The sequence below is a fragment of the Triticum aestivum genome, chromosome 2B (assembly GCF_018294505.1).
Source record: "Triticum aestivum cultivar Chinese Spring chromosome 2B, IWGSC CS RefSeq v2.1, whole genome shotgun sequence".
Lineage (NCBI taxonomy): Eukaryota > Viridiplantae > Streptophyta > Magnoliopsida > Poales > Poaceae > Triticum > Triticum aestivum.
Genome location: NC_057798.1, coordinates 568,456,317 through 568,465,485, shown reverse-complemented (window position 1 = coordinate 568,465,485; position 9,169 = coordinate 568,456,317). Strand labels below are relative to the sequence as shown.

General features: G+C 44.0%; 1 long non-coding RNA gene across 2 annotated transcripts; it reads right to left on the bottom strand.

The window, feature by feature from the left end:
• Positions 1–6,102: 6,102 nt before the first annotated feature.
• LOC123041679 (uncharacterized) lies at positions 6,103–8,756 on the bottom strand. Of its 2 annotated transcripts, XR_006418596.1 has the most exons (5): positions 8,509–8,756; positions 8,356–8,429; positions 7,912–8,152; positions 7,756–7,822; positions 6,103–7,351 (listed from the first exon to the last, which is right to left on the bottom strand). It is a non-coding gene; the product is annotated as an uncharacterized lncRNA (long non-coding RNA). The 2 variants fall into 2 exon arrangements; XR_006418595.1 differs by having other exon boundaries at positions 7,912–8,429.
• Between the last annotated feature and the right edge of the window lie 413 nt (positions 8,757–9,169).

Genomic DNA, 9,169 nt, shown 5'->3' with positions numbered 1-9,169 from the left:
GATCATCACCATCGGCAACGCTTTTTCAGGTTTTCCCTTGTATACAAAACTGCAGGTTACACTCGCTTACTGGTTCAGACAGAGTCCAAACAGTTTCATGTCAAATTCAGCAGCATAATTAGGTGACAGAAGAAATTAGACAGAGGCCGGTTTGATCCACACACGTATGGACTGACGACGACAACTACATACTATCTTATTCAGAGATTTACGTCCGCTTCTCAAAACCACCCAGATTTTGCATAATATATACACTAAAAACATCCTCTGTTGTCGCATGTGGCAAACTGGCAATAAACTAGGTATCCAGTATCAGTATGAAAGTTAAGGCTTGTAAGCTACTACTTTGCACTCTCCTTTGGCCGCCACTCGGACATATACTCGGGAATATTGCCATGCAAAGTACTCCCTCCGTTCCTAAATGTAAGTCTTTGTAGAGATTTCACTAGATGGGCTACATACGAAGCAAAATGAATGAATCCGCACTTAAAATGCATCTATATACATCCGTATGTAATTCATAGTAGAATCCCTATAAAGACTTATATTTAGGAACGGAGGGAGTAAGCTTTACACCATGATAAGCCAAGAACCCGAGATTTTCAGTATCGTCACCTGCGTCAGTGAGGGTGACAAACCAGAGAAGATTGTGCTTCAAGCCAAAAACGACCATCCGACTGGTGGTGGACCCATATTTACACGATCAGCGACGATGAAAGACAGGGGTACAAAAAACGTGGTCACTCAACCATGCATCATGGCCATCAACGTTGGATTGGCTGAACATATATTCGTCCTAGCAGAGGTTTGTCAGGTGGACCAATACGTACGTACGGTTGCGCTAACAAACATAGCTCAAAGCAAAGCCTCCAAGGCGCTCGTACGCACCATCTGCTGGATCCAAGGCCAGATGCACCCAATCCCTGCGCAGAGATTGCAAGACCCATGGGCTAGTGTCTTGTTGTTCCAAAGCCAAAGTTTCATGGAATCCTACGAGATTGCCCCGTGGTGGCCGAATTCACTGTTCTGACCCTTTTGGCGATGTTTAGCACAATCTGACCCTGTTCATAATTTTTTCCGGTTTCGACCATTTTTCTACCGCCATGAACGTTGGCGGTAGGAATATGTGGGCTACTGCCATTGTCAACGGCGGTAAACTTCTGGTCAACACCCGCCGGCAGAGATGATATGGCAAGTGATCACCACAACCTTTGGCGGTAGACCTCCAAGCTATAAATTCGCTATGTTGCCATCTGCAATCGATTCTATATGCTGGACATTTTGCTAGCGGGTGTGGGATATCTTTAGTTAGACATTGGTTCAAATCTAGATAAAGCCAATTTTTTTGTTTTTTTCTTTTGCCCAGTAAAAATGAATAATTTGTCCAGTTTTAAGTTAGGATATGAATTATTGACAAAGCATTTTTTTTAATTATTTGTAACTATTTTAGAAAATTCTTGAAAAGATTAATATGATGGGATATTTGGGTAAGCGTATTTGTACTTTGTCAAACGGTGCACGGGTAGGTTTTTGTTTATTCTTCTGTCCAGTAAAATAAAAAAAATTCCAGTGAATGTTAGGCATTGATATTGACAAAAACATTTTTTAATTATTTGTAACTATTTTAGAAAATTCCTCAAAATATATAAACAAATATGATGGGATATTTGGGTAAGCGTATTTGCACTTTGCCGGACGGTGCACGGGTAGTTTTTTGTTTATTCTTTTGTCCAATAAAAATAAACAATTTGTCCAATCAATGCTAGATATTTGGGGTATGTACTTGCACTTGCACGGGGTGTATTTGTCCAATAAATGTCCAATCGGTTTGGATTTTTGGGGTATGTGCATTTGCAGGTCGATGCATGGGTATTTGAGTATGTATTTCTATGTATGGATCGGTGCAAGCAGTTAGGTGTCAATTTGTATGTATCAATAGGTTCGTGTATTTGGATATGTATTTACACTAACCAACCAATGCATAGGTACATGGATAAATATTTGTATGTGTCATTGGGTATGTATTTTTTTTTTAAATATCCGGCACTTGCTGGTTTTCATTGCTTTAGCAGAAAGAGAGGTTTACAGAGTTTGATCAAGTGATCAGGAGGCAGGTAAGATTACATGCAGCCACATTTAGATTTTTATCTCACGTTAGTTCCCCGAAAGGGTGCTCTATGCATTTTGCTCCAGCTAATCTCCACAGCTCTAGGTCGCGTCGACAAGCGTCGACAATGTTCCTTGCGCTAGGATTCTTGCCTCTGAAGATGGCCTCGTTTCGCTCCAACCAGATGTGCCAAGTGATCATGGCGATCATCGTCTTGGTGCCCCTCATATCCCCCTGGGCCGCATGGTCGACGATGGACTGAACGTGCTCAGTAGTGCTTGATAACGCCGGCCAGGTGCTGTGATCCAGTGCGCCGCATCCATGCCAGCCGGCGGCGGTGCGCCAGACTTGCAACGTGGTCGGGCACTCCCAGAAGAGACGGACTGATGATTCCAAGCTTCTTTGGCAGAGCGGACAGAAGTAGCAGTTCTCCCATCCTCTCCTTTGGAGACGATCGTTGCACCATAGGCGATCGCGGTGCAGTAGCCAGAGGAACATTTTGATCTTTCCCGGGGCCCAAATCTTCCAGATCAGTGCGCGGAACATGGACGTATTTCCGTTGTCGAACTGAGCATTGTATGTCGTCTTCGCTGTGTACTGCCCGAAGTTGGTCAGGGTCCAGCGGATGGTGTCCGGCCTTCCCTCAAGCATGGCGATTCCAACCCTTCTGATCTCTCTGGTTAGCTGCACAATCCGCGGCAGGATGCTGTTGAAGTCGCCGTGGTTTAGGTCTTGGATCCATCTGCCATCTTCCAGGGCGTCTCGAACACATCTGTTCTTTCGCCTCGAGTGTGCGAAGACCGCCGGGAAAGCTTGCTTGAGTGGCCGTCCACCCAGCCACGAGCAAGCCCAGAAGGAGGTCGTGGCCCCGTCCCCGATGGTCACCACCATGGCCGCGGCGAAGAGGCATCTGTCCTTGGCGTCACAGGGGGTGCCCGTGCAAACCCATGGCCTGTTGGGGTCTGTCCAGCTGAGCCAAAGCCACCGGAGGCGAAGGGCACGGGCAAACGTCGAGAGATCGTGGATGCCCAGCCCGCCGCGGTCCTCCGACGTGGTCACCATCTTCCAAGCAACCTTGCATTTTCCCCCACTAATCTCCTCATCTTGCGCCCAAAGAAAGCGCCTTCTGGCCTTGTCTATCTCCTTGAAGAACTTCTTGGGGACTCGCAGCACCGTGATGGCGAAGGTTGGCATGGCGGAGAGCACGCATCGCACAAGGACCCGACGCCCAGCCAGCGGCAGCAGCTTGGCCTTCCAGCCGGCAAGCCTGGCTCTGATCCTATCTAGGATGAATTGAAGGTGGACTAACCTTATTCTACCAGTCGTGATCGGCAGACCTAAGTATTTGATATGTATTTGTATGTATCGAACGCCACCTCTCTACCATGAAAACCCGGCTGTAGGTGATGTTCCTGTAACACTTGGAACCATCCGTTTCGCGTACGTGCATTTAGTCTTGAAAAAGATATAACTACACCTAGGTTTTTTTTTGTAGTAATACGTGTCTCATTAATAAAATAAAAATTCACTTACAAGCCATGTAAACATCGACATTACAGGACTAAAAAAAAAGAATAATCCTATGTAAAAAACAGTGCATGTCCCTCTCCATTAAGAAAAAAAAGACAAATCACCTCTTCACCCGAGCTCGACGCGGCTACAACGTTGATTAGCAGCTTTACGGACCTCGAAAGTAGTTTGCCTACCTAGGCTTTCACTAGTGCATAAACAAAATAAAATTGTATTTTATAATCAGACATCCAAACCGATACATATACATACGTACATGAAGACCCATGTGTGGGTCGGCAGGCTTTCACTAGTGCAAAAAAAAATTTAACAAAAAAACTTGGATTCTGCAGAATTTGAACCCTGGTCTGATTGAATATATCATACACCCAGTAGCCAACTATCCAGCATATACATTCAATGGTAAACTACAACACAGAGTATTTATAGCTTGACACGTCATCACTGCCAGCGTGCGTTGACTGGAAGTTTACCGCCATTGACCAAGGCCGTAGCCCACAGGCAAAATTCACTATTTTAACCCTTTTTCATTAGTTTAACATGATCTGACCCTATATGGAAAATTATTTCGGGTGTCATTTATTTGGCGGTAGGATAACACATCCTACCGCCAAGGCCTTTGACGTTAGGACTTACCTATCGCAGTCACGGCCGTTTTATGTGAAAAAGACCTTATCGTCATTGTCTATGACACTAGGATGTGTTATCCTATTGCCAAAGACAATGACGATAAAAAAAGATCAGATCCAAAAAAAAAAACTGCACATAAGGTCAGATCGTGCTTAAGTTAAGAAAAAGGATCAGAACAACGAATTTGTCCTAGCCCACATATTCCTACTCCCAATGGCTTTAGCCAAAGGGTTATATTCGATTTTTTTTATTATTTACGAACAGGGATTAGATCGTGCTAAACGTCATCAAAAGGGTCAGAACAGTGAATTCGGCCCCCGGCGGTTGCCGCACGCGGCCGAGCAGCCTATTGCAGGGGCAGCCGCAGGCCCCGGCGAACATCGTGTCCTAACCAGCAAGATTGGGCCCGCCTCGATCGCGTCACATGAAGGGATCTCGCGACTGGACTTGCTGCCATGTATGGCATATATATAATCTAGGATAATGGCTACGTGCAACCAAAACATCCGTGTTCTGACACACATGCAGGACTGCGTATACAGAAATGTGGGCGGCCACATCACATGAACTCTTCAATGCTTAGACATGATCAGTATTCAGTGGGGGGGCAGCAGCGACATGCGTTTGCCTCTTATTTTACTCTCTTCCTTGAATGTCCACCAGAGCCGGTTCGATCATGTACTCCCTGTTTCTTTTTACTGTAAAATTTGGTTGAAGTTAAACTACACAAAGTTTGATCAAATTTACATAAAAAATGAACACCTACAAATACTGAAACTATATAGTTCGAAAATGCATTTCATGGTATTGATTTCTTATTGTGAGTTGATTTTTTAATATAAAATTAGACAAACTCTATAAAGTTTGATTTTGACCAAAATTTATATGCAGACTAAAAGGAACGGAGAGATTATTTTTGTGGACTCACTCATAGATAGCTAAATCATACTGCGGCATCCTGTGATACACCGTTGGAGAAGCCGCACAGGGGTGTTCAACTAGTTTTCACCGAATCTTCAATTACGCACCGATAACTTTTATCCATTTTCGAGGAACCAATGTGTTACCTTTTTCTCTTCCCTGTATGTATTGTTTTTCTCTACTCCCTCCATTTTTAAGTATAATAAGTCTTGTTAGAGATTTTAATATGAACTACATACAAAACAAAATAAATTAATCTACAGTTAAAAATATGTTTACATACATCCGTATGTAGTTTATATTGAAATCTCTAACAATACTTATACTAGTACTCTCTCTAAGCTAATATAAGAGCATTTAAATCGAGAGCGGCGATGGTATGGACGAGCTCGCCTGCTCCGGCAGGCGTACCAATGGGACAGCGACGTGTTTCAGCTTGTAGTAAATGCGACTGTATAGAAACAGGATTGATACGCCCAATACAAACGTGGTATACGCAGACAACGCGGTCTAAGCTAAAGGTGGTGGGCGGTCCACCTTGCACGTGTTCCGTTTGTACACGGCCGTTTCAGCGTGATGGGCGGAAAGCCTGAAAGCAACCGCAAAATGTGCTCACAGGTAAGAGAAAAAATGATGTGTCTAGTAATGAAAACTTTCTTTAGCGTCCACCCTGACTGTCACCCATTCTCCAATGATCGCCAATGATGCCTAATTTTTTTGCTTTATTACCACTAAAGCCAGCAGGCTCTTTTGTTCATACGACTCTATTTTCGGTATGTTACTTGGATAGAATGTACTGTATCCTGACATGCATAAGCAGATCAATGGAGATAGCAATAGAGAAAGTGATGCCAGACACCACTCACGTGCAAGTGGCACGTGCGGAAGAAGGCAAAAGAATCTCTTGGTCTGTATTTACACAAAGCACAGGGAATTCAGGTCAGAATTTCACAAGATAATAACCCATCCGTCCAAAAAAGATTGTCGCGCACCTAGTGGACTGCATTTTAGCAAAAAAAACAAGGACTCGTACTTCCAAGACTGTTTGAAATAGGTCCCCGTCTGCTTCTTCCTCCATCCGTCGCCTGCGCCATCGCAAGGGGGCAGCCGCCGCCCACCAGCACGATTTTGGCGCCCATCTGCGGCGCCACCCACCTACGCGATCAATCTTCTAGTTCCATCGCCCGCTGCAGCCGCCGGCCATCTGAGTGGCAGAATCGCCACCCCGTAGATCGAGCTAGCAGCATTGCCGATGGAATCGCCACCTGAGTGGCAGAATCGCGCCACCTGAGTGGCGGAATCGATCCTTCCCCACCATCGCCACTGTTGTTATTGTGACTCCAACAGTTGCTCCTTCCTCACCCTGCCTCTTGTAGGTACTCCTGGAAAACAATCAATCAGTGAGGAGTTTTTCGGAACTACCAATATAGTGTTTGGATACAATGAAAGATTCTTGAAAAACAATCAACCAATGAGTTTTTGGAAATAATCAATATAGTTTTGGAAACAATCAGTGAGGAGTATTTGGAAACAATCAGTGAGGAGTATTTGGAAACAATCGATATAATTTTTGGAAACTTTTATTCGAGATAGAATAGAGAAAGTGGAAGAAAAACACCACTCTCCGGCTTGACATCATTCCCAAGCAATGACACTGTTTTCCTTGGCCCTTGCACTATTTCACATTTGCTCTATGGGAGTAACAAAATCAGTCAAATTGCATGATAACTGCAGTTTTGAACAACCCTTGTGATAAACAATAATCTGAGCTTCAGCTGTTCCATCTGAAGGTTTAAATATAGCATCAAAAAGACTTACTCTTCCATGTGAATTTACCAAAAAGACAGATTGGGTCAAATCCTCACTTGGTTAACTTGAAATGTCAGATTATTAAGTGAACTTCCATGCAAAAAAAAATTAAGTGAACTTGGGATGAAATGATTAAATGGTCCATGAATCTGCCTATGTGAATTTACATTCAGAGTGCCATGTGAATTTACATTCTGCCAATTTTCATGTGAACTGTGACAGTACTGAAAGCATACAAACATGCCTAAATGTCATGCAAACATGCCTGAATTGTGTTAGTACTGAAAAATGCCAAGTTTTCTTCCTGATGATCATCTACTCTTTCATCATCCTTGTCATGAAAATTCGTGATGCCTACATAGTGAAACAAACATAGTGTATCAAAGTCACTATCAGATAACTGAATTTTGATTGAAGAATAAATATGATATTTTGTCACTATCATAGTCAAAATCTTACTATCTTAAGTCAAAACCAAATTTCAGAGTTCAAGTACAGTACAAATCTTAGTGAATTAAGAAGCTCAAACAGTTCAGTACTTCAGCCATTGTTCCAGGTTTGCCGGTGCTAGTTTACACATATGGTGAATTCTATCATTGCCCCATCCACAGATATCAGTCTTGAACCAATATGAAACACAAATAATGCTAAAATATACTCTAAGAAACAATGTTTGTACTGACGGAGTACATAAGCACATGCAAACATGGAACAATATTGCCCACAAGGTTGCAGATCAATATTTGTACTGGTGATACCTTTGCAGCCGTGTACGCCGTCACCCTTGAAGCCTTGTGGACATTTGCAGCCCTTAGCTTGCTCATTCTGTAGATTTCCAAAATTCAGTTTTGTACCACACAGAAGCCACAAGAAAACTACAAGCTAGAAGACATCTGAAACGGATGATGTTATACCGAGCAAACTTCCTGTTCTTGGTTTCCTTCCAGCAGTGTCCATTGTTTATTGCATCGACCAACACCAGAAGCTGCCAAACCCAGTGCAGACTTGGTTTCCTATTCTAACATAATTCACCATATGTGTAAATTTCAGAGGGCATATTTACCGAAAGCAAACTTGTAGAGCCGCCGTCGCACCTGAATTAATATAGCCTGATTTCACTCAGAGCCTTGCACCTAAATTAATATGGCTATTTCCCTGATAAGAGGTGCGTGTGCGTGTGCGTGTGCGTGTGCTTGTGCGTTTCAGATAAGACAGAGCGAGTTTTAGTCGACTGTAATTGCCATCCAAGACAGTTCTAGTCGACTGTAATTGCCATCCAAGACAAAGACGGGGAGTCGAATTTCCTCTGCAAAATCCCAACCCTGCTAATAAGCATAGACCTCTGCAACTTACATTACCTTTGGTCTGCAGCAGCAAGCGACTCGGCGTAAGCTTGCGGACACCTATAGAAGTCGCATCCACCACGTGCTGGCTGGGAAAGCTACGGAATGAGACATTGAACCAATCAAGAAGAAAAAACCAACGAAAAACATCCAAAAAGCTGTACTTACGATGTGACTGCGGCACTTGTAGAAACGCTCGACGCCGTTCTGGCAGCGGCGAACTACATATGTCACGACGTTCCTGCCGCAATCCGGGCAAGGCACGAGTAGCAGGGTGACCGAATCAACAACTGCATCTGCCATCTTTACCAGCTAGCTAGGGTGTCTTGGTTCAATTTGGGGGTCGATTGAGATGCACTATGCGGTTAGGGTTTGTTGGAGCGAATTGGGGATCGAATGAGGACCACACCGATGATGGGCTGGGTTAAATGGATGTGATGGGCCTACCGAACGTCGCTTGGATGTCCGTCGCCACGATCCCAAACGCCGTCTCTTTCCGTGCCGTATACGCATTAAATATGCTGACAACCATCTCCTGGAACACCGGCTACATCTCATATCCCGAAACAAACGGACGCCTCGCGATACCGAGATCGTGCGAGCTCGTCCGCGCCAATGATTTTTCGCATTTAGATCACTACATTAGTAATCTAAATATTTTTATATTAGTTTACGGAGGAAGTATTTAGGAACAAAGGGAGTATTCTCCGTGCATGAAACCACCGGTTGAAGCAAGCAAGCCGGGGCCTTTTGGCGCTCTGGACCGCAATGAATGGCTTGGCCTGGACCGGATACGCATACTCCACATGCAACGGTCCTTGTGTACCAC